Source organism: Melanerpes formicivorus, unplaced genomic scaffold, assembly GCF_026170545.1.
Source record: "Melanerpes formicivorus ecotype bairdi unplaced genomic scaffold, bMelFor1.0.p_v2 SCAF_19, whole genome shotgun sequence".
Classification (NCBI taxonomy): Eukaryota; Metazoa; Chordata; class Aves; order Piciformes; family Picidae; genus Melanerpes; species Melanerpes formicivorus.
Window position 1 is genome coordinate 5,828,879 of NW_027142371.1, and position 12,052 is coordinate 5,840,930.

General features: G+C 44.9%; 1 long non-coding RNA gene across 2 annotated transcripts in view; it reads right to left on the bottom strand.

Annotated features, from left to right (window-relative positions):
• The window catches only part of LOC137446879 (uncharacterized), a 151,637-nt gene that overhangs the window by 64,955 nt on the left and 74,630 nt on the right, over positions 1–12,052 (bottom strand). For both annotated transcript variants that reach the window (XR_010988744.1, XR_010988745.1), the window contains one exon: positions 9,851–9,908. This is a non-coding gene — a long non-coding RNA (uncharacterized lncRNA). The remainder of the gene's footprint in view (positions 1–9,850; positions 9,909–12,052) is intronic.

The following is a 12,052-nucleotide window of genomic DNA, read 5'->3' on the forward strand; positions in this document are numbered from 1 at the left end:
TGAACACCACCAAAAAGAGCCAGGCACCTTCATCTGGACACCAAACCCTCAGATATTTATAGAGGTTAATAAGATCCCTTCTCATCCGTCTCTTCTCAAGACTAAACAGCCCCAGTTCTCTCAATCTTTCTTCACAGGAGAGATGTTCAAGCCCTGCAGTCATCCTCATAGCTCTTGACTGGACTCTGACTCCTCAGTGGAAAATCCGGGTTGCCAGCTTATTGCTAGCATCTGCTGCAGCAATGGCAGTGGCATTTAAAAATACTATCTCCAGTTGGTAAGTTACTATTTTAGAGCAGATGTATAAATTCAGCACACTTTCATCAAAACCAGAGCATGCATCTAGTAAATTGGAACTTGATGTCAGCAGCAAACATTTGTACAGTGAATACAAACACACAACATGAGACAATCCTGTGTCATTCTTTTGGCAATCCAGGACTGGAGAGGCTAGGGACAAGAAAATATTTCATACCAGCTTTCTGGACTGAAGAGACAACTTCTTCCCAAGAAAAAGGCCCACATGTGCAAACCAGAAACTGATAGTGACCCTGCCATATATGGAACTGCTGATAAGGGATTTGTTCAGCCCTACAAGTTTTTAAATGTATGGACTGGTAAAGTGAGCATGAAACCTGTTCAGCTCTCTCTTAACCTCATGGCTGTGGCTTCTAGTGCCAGGAATAGTCAAGACAAACATTCCTGTTCAGTTACAGCACACCAAAGGAGAGAAGTAACTCAAGCACAGAACAGCAACAAACAGTACAGTCACAGAGGCCTTGGTGCCAAACAGTTAAAAATACTTGAGTCATGTCTTTTCAAGAATTGAAGGACTAGCTGTGAAAGGCTCTGTTGACTTCCAGGGAACCAGGCTGTAAACAACACAGCTCAAGTGAAGACGAGGACAGTATAATATATCTGACGGGTACAAATCTTCCACATGGCCAGCATCAGGCGAGGTGCTTGTCAAAAAGGCATCTGCAGCTGTTCCTTTTTCAGGCTGTTTACTCTACAGGAGGATTTACCATCTGTGCAGAAAAACAATGCACACACCAGAAATCAGTGCCTGTCAGATGAAGCCCAGTCTCGTGGCTGAAGCACAGGACAAGCAGTCAGGAGATTCAGATTCTATTTATTGCTCTCCTAGTAACTCCTAGAGCAAATAAGGGGAAATCACTTTACTGCTTTGTGTCTTGTTTTCCTCCAAGATTCTACTTTACCTGATTAGTGCTGTGAACACCCAGTGTTTGTGTTTTATAAAGTGCTTTTAATTCTTTGGATTGCAGTGCTAAAGCAGGACAAAGCAAGATGTATTCCCACAGAACTTCTAAAGCTTGAGGAATAGCAGGAAGCTTTCTACTGCAGCAGTTGAAGGTCTATAAACTGTATTACTACTCAAAAGTAGTCCAAGAGTCACTGTGCTCATCTGTCCATCAAACTTAGTATACTGAAGAAGTCATCTTTTAGAGACCATGGCAATGAGAACGCTAGGAACACTTCTAGATCATGGCAGTGAGAACACCAGGAACAATTTTAGCCCATGGCCACGAGCACACGATGAATATGTGACACAAGAGACAGAAAGATAAATTTGCTCAGAGGTGAGCCAATATAAATGACCACAAACTTTAGGGATTTGGATAATCTGCCCTGAAGTATTCCACTTCTTATTGGCATTGGCAATTGAATGGCACTGCAAAGTCAAGCTATCCCATAGATAATACATTTTCTTCTTCAGAACAAATTCTGTAGGAATTTTCCTAAAGGAAAGCACTACAGCTGTGCAGGGCTCAGCCTTTCATGTCAGATTTCCCTGAAAAGCACTGAGTTCAGAACTTATAGTTCCTAGCATTCCTGTGCTTTGGAAGCACAATAACTTCACAGAGTGTCCCAGTAGAGTCGTATGGAATTGAGCTCTAGTTTGCTTAAACATTTCAAGTTTCCTGGATTGCCATTACTCTGGGATCAGCCCTGAGTCTACAGCAAAATTACGGAGGAGGTCACAGATGGATCCTCAATGATGACACTCTTCTAAAGCCTAGAAATATTGCTTAATGAAAAACATTTCTGGAGAAAAACTGAGTACATAGGCTAAATACTACTACCAGCTCCAGGAACATACCTTGCTTGGTAGGATGTATGTTGAGTTAGGCTCCTCTATGGCACTTTGCAGGGTCCTGCATCTGGGTCGAGGCAATCCCAGGCACAAATCCAGGCTGGGCAGTAACTGGCTGGAAAGCAGCCCTGAGGAGAGAGACTTGGAGGTGCTGGTGGACAAGAAGCTCAACATGAGCTCTCAGTGTGCACTTGGAGCCCGCAAAGCCAATCAGATCCTGGGCTGCATCAGGAGAAGTGTGGCCAGCAGGTCAAGGGAGGTGATCCTCCCCCTCTGCTCAGCTCTGGGGAGACCCCACCTGGAGTACTGCCTCCAGTTCTGGAGCCCCTATTACAAGAGGGATATGGAGGTGCTGGAGCGTGTCCAGAGAAGGGCCACGAGGATGATCAGAGGGCTGGAGCACCTCTCCTGTGAGGACAGACTGAAGGAGTTGGGGCTGTTCAGTCTGGAGAAGAGAAGGCTCCGAGGTGACCTAATTGTGGCCTTCCAGTATCTGAAGGGGGCCTACAAGAAGGCTGGGGAGGGACTTCTCAGGATATCAGGTAGTGATAGGACTAGGGGGAAGGGAATGAAGCTGGAGGTGGGGAGATTCAGACTGGATGTGAGGAGGAAGTTCTTCCCCATGAGAGTGGTGAAGCCCTGGAATGGGTTGTCCAGGGAGGTGGTTGGGGCCCTGTCCCTGGAGGTTTCATATTTTCATAGTTTCATAGTTTCATAGTTTCATTCAGGGTTGGAAGGGACCACAAGGATCATCCAGTTCCAACCCCCCTGCCATGGGCAGGGACACCCCACACTAGATCAGGCTGGACAGAGCCTCATCCAGCCTGCTCTTAAACACCCCCAGGGACGGGGCCTCGACCACCTCCCTGGACAACCCATTCCAGGGTTTCACCACTCCCATGGTGAAGAACCTCCTCCTCACATCCAGCCTGAATCTCCCCACCTCCAGCTTCATTCCATTCCCCCTAGTCCTATCACTACCTGATATCCTGAGAAGTCCTTCCCCAGCCTTCCTGTAGGCCCCCTTCAGATACTGGAAGGCGACAATTAGGTCTCCTCGGAGCCTTCTCTTCTGCAGACTGTACAGCCCCAACTCCTTCAGTCTGTCCTCATAGGACAGGTGCTCCAGCCCTCTGATCATCCTCGTGGCCCTTCTCTGGACACGTTCCAGCACCTCCACATCCCTCTTGTAATAGGGGCTCCAGAACTGGACACAGTACTCCAGGTGGGGTCTCACCAGGGCTGAGTAGAGGGGGAGGATCACATCCCTCGACCTGCTAGCCACACTTCTCCTGATGCAGCCCAGGATCTGATTGGCTTTGCGGGCTGCAAGTGCACACTGAGAGCTCATGTTGAGCTTTTTGTCCACCAGCACCCCCAAGTCTCTCTCCTCAGGGCTACCCTCCAGCCAGTCACTGCCCAGCCTGTATTTGTGCCTGGGATTGCCTCGACCCAGATGCAGGACCCTGCACTTGCTCTTATTGAACTTCATGAGGTTGGCTTGTGCCCACCTCTCCAGCCTGTCAAGGTCCCTCTGGATGGCCTCCCTTCCCTCCAGCGTGTCTGCTGCACAGGCTGGATGAGGCTCTGGCCAGCCTGATCTAGTGTGGGGTGTCCCTGCCCATGGCAGGGGGGTTGGAACTAGATGATCCTTGTGGTCCCTTCCAACCCTGACTGATACTATGATACTATGATACTTTAGAATAAAGCTTTGTCCCACTCCAGTTAAGATGGTTGCCAAAGTACTGTAGCACCAGAATTGCTTTTTGCTGAATGTCCTGGCTGCCACTGAACAACTGTGTGGTCAGTTCTACTCTTTTCCTCTCCGTGTGCTTGACTGTATATACAAGGAAAAGAATCTAGCCATTTTTTGTGTTTTCATGTAATTCTTCTGTTGTTATTGAGTCCCAAATGATCTTGGGTTTTGTTTTTGACTGCCCTGTAATGAGTCACCGGCTTATTTAATTTAATTTTATTGTAATTGTTATCTTTTCGTCCTTGTTTTTTTTCCAGTCAGTTACTCATATGACCACAAAACATAAACAGGACACTGTTGCTTGGACGACTTCTGTGGGTAACTTTTTTTTCACTGTCACTCAAATCCAAAGCAAGTTGCTAAATGGTCCTCACTTCCTTAGAACTTTCACCTCACTCCATGTATATTTTCCCATATTGCAAGTTTCTGCTGATCCTTCCATTTCCCATTGTCTGGTTTGGTTGTTGTTTGGAAGCTTTTCTTGGGCTTGAAAATCATGCCTGATCTAAAACTGGCCATGGGCTATTTAGTGATAGGAAAACAAATTGAATTTTCTGTAATTTCTTTTGCAGAAAAGAATTTTCCCCCCAAATTTGGGAGAAATGGTTATCCACTGAGATGTTAACTTTTCCTTTGTCATCTCCTCCGTTTTCGTGCGATCTTCCTCTTTTGTGGAGTTTTCTGCAATGACTCTTTCCTGCTAAACTTGGTATCTTTAACCTGATACCCTAAGGAAATGGAATTTATATGGATGTGCTCTCTTTGCATGCATTACATGCATGTATCACAGTATCACAGTATCACTAAGGTTGGAAGAGACCTTGAGGATCATCGAGTCCAATCTATAAACACAGACCTCATGACTAGACCATGGCACCAAGTGTCACATCCAATCTCCTCTTGAACACCTCCAGGGATGGTGACTCCACCACCTCCCTGGGCAGCACATTCCAATGACGAACGACTCACTCGGTGAAGAACTTTCTCCTCACTTCCAGTCTAAACCTCCCCTGGCACAGCTTGAGACTGCGTCCTCTTGTTCTGGTGCTGGTTGTCTGGGAGAAGAGACCAACCCCTTCCTGGCTACAACCACCTTTCAGGTAGTTGCAGAGGGCAATGAGGTCACCCCTGAGCCTCCTCTTCTCCAGGCTAAACAATCCCAGCTCCCTCAGCCTCTCCTCACAGGGCTGTGCTCAAGGCCTCTCCCCAGCCTTGTTGCCCTTCTCTGGACACGTTCAAGTGTCTCAATGTCATTCTTAAACTGAGGGGCCCAGAACTGGGCACAGTACTCAAGGTGTGGCCTAACCAATGCAGAGTACAGGGGCATAATGACTTCCCTGCTTCTGCTGGCCACACTATTCTTAATGCAGGCCATGTGTCTCTATCCATCAGTTCTTTATCATTTTGAAGCAACTGGCAACTTTCCAGTAAGTCTGATACAAAGGTAAATGTTTACACTATGTTAACACTTTGTACTTCACTGTGGTAGTCAGATAGAGAAGAGATTTTATTAATGTATCTGTGGAGGGAAAAGCTTCAATAGAAGTGGCCTCATATTCAATACCACAGAAAGCAGATGAGAAAGAACAGTAAAAGCCCAGCTACAGGAAAAATCTCCCAGTGGAGTTCACACCCATCAGAGCACACACCACAGAACATAAAGGCACAGAAATCCAAGATTCATTAGTTCTGCTACTGTTTGTCCTTCGAATCCCATGAAACTAAAGTCCTCAGAAACTCTGAAACTGAGTTTGATCAGTTTGATCAGATGGGTTTGCAACAAGTTTGATGAGAATTGGTTCATATCTTGGGGCAAATAAATGATTTAGATTTTTTTAAAAGGTGATGTGCTGCTCTTAAGCTGCATCCTCAGTTATTGGTAACCAGAGGACTAGCAGACTTACAAAGACTTTAGAAAGCTTAAATCTATGTCTGCATGCCTTCATTTCTCATTGCCTGTGCCACCTAGGATAAAAGAATTTCAGAGCTCCCTTTATAAGCCATAATTACACCTCTCAGTGATGATTTTAGACATACCCTAAGATGTAAATTGTCTGACATGAAATAAGATCTTTTGCATACCCATTTGCAGCTTTTACATGGAGTACCACAGAACTTCAACAGCCTCTGCAAGTACTCTGCATTGGATGAAAAATTATTGATAAAGATGCAACAGAACTGCTGCAGATATTAGCCAATGTCCTGCAGCATTCAACAGGTTGGATATGTCATGCTTCAGAAAGCTTTTCTAATGAGGAACCTTGGAAAGCCATTGCAAGTAGTGGTGAATTTTAGGCAAAGGCTTTGATAAATTCCAAGTGGTGTGGAAGTGGCCTTAGAGATTCATAACACAGTGATTTTCTCTGATTCAGCAACGAGCCAGCCCACCTCTTCACAGCAGGAGGTACCAGGATGTTTGGAATGCCACCCACAGGACAGAAGGTCAAGCTGAACTTCTGACCAGAGCGATCATTAAAAAATCTGTGGCTGCTTTTGCAAGAGTTAACACCACTTAAGTGAAGTCAGATTCCAGCTTGGGTAATTCCACTCTGCCTCGCTAAAATTCCCCATTTATTTCAAACAGATGCAATATTTTTTCACTTCCTCCATTAAAGGCTGCTGAGTATTTTTGCATGTTTTGTTGAGTACTTGATGTGTTTTACCCCAAATGTATCTACAAAATCCACTGAATGACCCAGTATTGAGCTTTGGTGCAAAAAAAAAGAACCTTAATTTAACTTCAGAATAAGTTGGCTTGGACCCTTAATTTCTGTGCCTCAGTGCACATTAGTAACAGTGGAATAGTGATACTAATTAATGTATTTGTAATATTTACTATAATGAATGCTTTTTTAGACACTTTCAGAGGAGATGTAGTCCTATTTCCTATTTCTTCTGACATACTTAAATTGATGAATGAACAAATTGATCAATTTGTGCCATACGCAGTGCTAGACAACTCGTAGTGCTTGATGGCAGCAAAAGGAAACACAGAAGTAAAGCCAGAAGCACTAATTAAAAGCACGTTGAGACAGAACTGTAGCTTGGTCTTAACAAGTGTGTGGTAGAGATAATGTAAAAGCAATTACTTTAGCAAAGGCAATTTACTGAAAAATTGCATTTACTGAGCACCAACTTATTCAGTGCACGGGCTTGCTGCCAGGAAACAGAGCCAATTAGTGCCACTTACTATGGGGACACAGAGATGTGGCCATCTGCCTGATGAGACTCACCCCATATCTTTTCACCATGCCACACAGTTCCTCTCTGTCACTATGCAGACCCTTTCCAATCTATCCTCAGCAATATAGGTTGACATGGCATCTGTCATCCCAAATAATAACCCTGCCCATTATTAACACAATAAACTAATCCAGAATTCTCTCTCTTTAGAGTCAGAATCAGAACATCTCTCTTTTTAACGATGATGTGTGGCTTTGCCGTAGTGGGAGATACATTGGTGTAAACCTAGGATTTCCCCACTACTTTCTGAATTTCCACCAGTATAACTAAAGGAAGGATCCTACCCTTAGATCATGATGTACTTCAAAGTATCACAGTATCACAGTATAACCAAGGTTGGAAGAGACCTCGAGGATCATCGAGTCCAACCTATAAACACAGACCCCATGACTAGACCATGGCACCAAGTGCCACGTCCAATCTCCTCTTGAACACCTCCAGGGATGGTGACTCCACCACCTCCCTGGGCAGCACATTCCAATGACGAACAACTCACTCGGTGAAGAACTTTCTCCTCACCTCGAGTCTAAACCTCCCCTGGCGCAGCTTGAGACTGTGTCCCCTTGTTCTGGTGCTGGTTGTCTGGGAGAAGAGACCAACCCCTTCCTGGCTACAACCACCTTTCAGGTAGTTGTAGAGGGCAATGAGGTCACCCCTGAGCCTTCTCTTCTCCAGGCTAAACAATCCCAGCTCCCTCAGCCTCTCCTCATAGGGCTTGTGTTCAAGGCCTCTCCCCAGCCTTGTTGCCCTTCTCTGGACACTTCTTACAGGACTGAAGTTCAGATAACCCTGCAGTTTACCAACAAGCTGGAAACGTAACTGAAAAATGTAAATGAAAGGTACATCCAGGTTTCCTTATCAAGGACAGCTTTGAACCAGCAGTGACGTAGAAACCAGTTGAAAGAAAAAGCTAACCCTCGGTGCCTTGTCTGCCATTCACAGGATCTCTGCATTCAAGTGACACAAAGTTTTTATAAAAAAAGTAAATGTGTAGCCTTTTGGTTGCAATTCAAGTTCTAATAAAACTGTTTATTGAACTCCTTGACCCCTTCCTGGAATCTGCTTGAGCTTCCCAGAACTTTGTGTCATGTGGTTCTCGGTCATTAATAACTAAGTATGACACAGCAGTTTAGATGCACAGCAGCTTTTTCTCCGTTCAAGCAGGCGCCAGGACAGAGCACAGAGAACACAAACAGTTCAGCCCAGGCTTCAGGATCCAGTCCCAGAGCAGCGCTGCCGTGATGCAGCAGCAAGCAGAAAGGGCAAGGGCAGGAAGTGATTCATCTGAGTACAGTACAATGTGTGGGACATGATCAAAAAGATCCCAACCTTCTTTCAGGACAAGTACAGTACTGGGCAAATGGCTCTAGCTTCATCCTGGATACTAGATGCATCTCTGACTCTGTTTACACTGAAGTGCTCCTCCACCAGCCAGCTGTGCATTAAAAGCAGCATCTGGTGCTAAAGAGGGTCAGTGCATCTAAGGACCTCTGAATATAGGGCTGATCTATTCTGTCCACCCACTCATTTACGTTTATATAGCCCTGCTGGCTTTTGCCTGGAAATCTTTGGCTTTCAAACTAGAGATCTCTCCAGCAGTTCTCCAGCTTTTGGACTGCTTTACTGAATCTATTTAGCAGTCTCCCTGCCAGTTCCCAACGCCTCAGCCCCCACTGTCCCGCCCCAGCCCCATGGCTAATTAATCATCTCTTCTTATGACAGCTGCAGGACTGTAGCTAAGAAATTCTGAGTGTCAGTTTCCAAAGGGCAGAGCTGTTGTGTCTGCTGCGGTGAGATATATTCCAGGTACACTCTGCCTCACCAAATCTATGCTTTAAATTAAAAAAAAAGGCTGGGATATTGCTGTGTGGAGAAGCTAATCACATTCTAGTGTGAGATGCTGTGTTTCAGCTACAGTGGAATGAATGAGACTCATTGTGAATTGATTCAAAAGTCACATCTTTGCCAAATTTGGATTTAGTTACACATATGCATTTCCTTTAAATCAAAGAAGAAAAACAGTATGAACCTATGGGGGAAATGAGTTTAAATTATTGAGCTCCTAGCAGTGTCAATCACTGTAATTTCAAAACTTGCTGTAGGAACTTGGGTGGTGAGGGAGAGGGAGGAGAGATAATTGAAATCTCAAATTAGGTGAGAAGTAATACATTAAATCAAATGATGATGGGTTTTTTGTGCCCTAAGCAGCTTCTGCTTACTTCAGCCTCTCTCTTTCCACTGTATTTACAATACATATTTGCAAATACCATAGCTCTCCATGCTCAGGTCAGTTAAAGTACATTTGCTAAGGAAACAGAGATGGCCCTTGAGTCCCTGGTATAAACTCTCCAGTACCTGAGGTTCACTGTTACCTTCTACTCCAAGCATAAGGCAGTGCTATGACCCACCTTCTAACACAAGTACAGTGCAAATATGTCCTTTTCAACAAAAACTGAGTCTACAGAAAGAAAAAGATTTACTTTCAAACCCACTTCTTCCTCTGGGGAGAGAAGGAGAGAATGAACTGTATATAGCAGGTCTGGTTTGCGTTGTTTTTTGCAAGGCTGGATGGAAGGTGTTCAGAAAGTATGGAGATGGGACTGGTATTGACACTGCTCTGGATAGGACCAGGCATTAATTTCAGAGAACTAAAGGGCTCATATAGACAAGGAGATATTTAGTAGTAGCATATCTAATGAAGTCAATTTAAAATGAGTCCAAGCTCGTTGTCTTACCTGCTGTACTGTTAACTGGTGTTAGCTAACACATTCCACATCCTGGTCCAGACAAAGCCTAGAAGCAAGGAAAACAAACAAATGACACATGGAGTGCAGACTGTACCAGAGAGACACAAAGAAGAGAGACACTGTGAGAAAAGAAGCACAGAAAAAAAAAAAGAATACCATGAAATTTGGGGGGGAAATAAACCCCTCACTATCTTTATAATGAACAGGACCAGCTGAGCTTTCGAGGGGTGCTCTTTTTCCTAATCCATAACACATGTTTCTCCTTAACTCCAGTTATGTGTGTTTATTTGTTGTGTGTTTTTGTAAAATGAATCACCCTTAGAAAAAAAACAAAACCATGGATTTCAATTACAGAGGGCAAAAATCTCATTGTACGTCAACTACTTTGGCAACCCCCATAGGTAGTTCAAGAGGAAAAGCTACTTGGGAATTTTCCGATGAAGAGTTTCTCTGTTGTGTTCTTTAAAGGAGAACTGCACCATATTGAATGTGACATTTTTCATGGGAATGTGGCCTTGAGACTGCCATAATTTTGTGTAAATATTAAATATGTATTGAACTTGGTCTTCCACATCCCACAGAAGTACTCTGGCTCATAATTATCTCTTTATTGAGGTCCGGTGGTATGCTGAATTTTTAATGGAAACAGAGTAGCACAACCGTAGACCCTTAAAGCAACCGCTGGTCTGGTGATTAAAATCCTCATGTTAGACTTGGGGCATAAGTTGCACTTTAGGGTTTGACTTTATCTCAACCGACTGGACAGATGGGTGGAGTCCAATGGGATGGCATTTAACAAGTCCAAGTGCCGGGTGCTGCACTTTGGCCATGGCAACCCCATGCAGAGCTACAGGCTGGGGTCAGAGTGGCTGGAGAGCTCCCAAAAAGAGAGGGACCTGGGGGTGCTGATTGACAGCTGCCTAAACATGAGCCAGCAGTGTGCCCAGGTGGCCAAGAGGGCCAATGGCACCCTGGCCTGCATTAGGAATAGTGTGGCCAGCAGGAGCAGGGAAGTCATTGTGCCCCTGTACTCTGCATTGGTTAGGCTGCACCTTGAGTACTGTGTCCAGTTCTGGGCCCCTCAATTTAAGAAGGCCATTGAGACACTTGAACGTGTCCAGAGAAGGGCAACAAGGCTGGGGAGAGGCCTTGAACACAAGCCCTATGAGGAGAGGCTGAGGGAGCTGGGATTGTTTAGCCTGGAGAAGAGGAGGCTCAGGGGAGACCTTATTGCCCTCTACAACTACCTGAAAGGTGGTTGTAGCCAGGAAGGGGTTGGTCTCTTCTCCCAGGCAACCAGCACCAGAACAAGGGGACACAGTCTCAAGCTGCACCAGGGGAGGTTTAGGCTTGAGGTGAGGAGGAAGTTCTTCACCGAGAGAGTCATTTGTCATTGGAATGTGCTGCCCAGGGAGGTAGTGGAGTCACCATCCCTGGAGGTGTTCAAGAGGAGATTGGACATGGCACTTGGTGCCATGGTCTAGTCATGAGGTCTGTGGTGACAGGTTGGACTCAATGATCCTCGAGGTCTCTTCCAACCTTAGTGATTCTGTGATACTTTTGAAATGTCTCACATCCCAGCTAACTGTCCTAGCTATTGGGCTGTTGAATATTCTGGAGTAATGCTTATGTGTTCTTCAAGGACAGTTTGGGAAGGTGAACATTTTAACCCAGTGTAAAGAAGAAAATGTTTCAGGATCTTGAAGATTTTAACTGGACTGAAAAGCTGCTTCCCCAAATCAACACACTGAATGATGCAAACTCTGTGTGATGCACCCATCCTACACAGGCAGTAACTTGGCTTTTTGGCTTTGTGTTTGCCAGGTTTGATGTGTCTCTGCTGCATGTATGTGTTTGTCTCTGGATCCAGGATGTGGAGCCTGTGGCCAGGTATTTGGGGACAGTGCTGTATGTAATGGATGTTTCTCGTACTGTGGGTTATATGTTGCATGTTCCTTTGTACATAGATGGGTTTAGTGGATGTATCTCACTTGTGACAGCAACTTGACATGAACTAAAGTCATATGTAGCTAACAATGATTTAGACTGATAGCTGCACTAGGCTTCTTTGATTGGCCCCTCATTTTTTGTGGGGTCTCATGACTTTGGCACACAAAACTTGAAAATAAGTTTTACTAGGAATGAAAAACATACAACCATTGGCATGAGTTTACGTGGTGAGCAGTGACA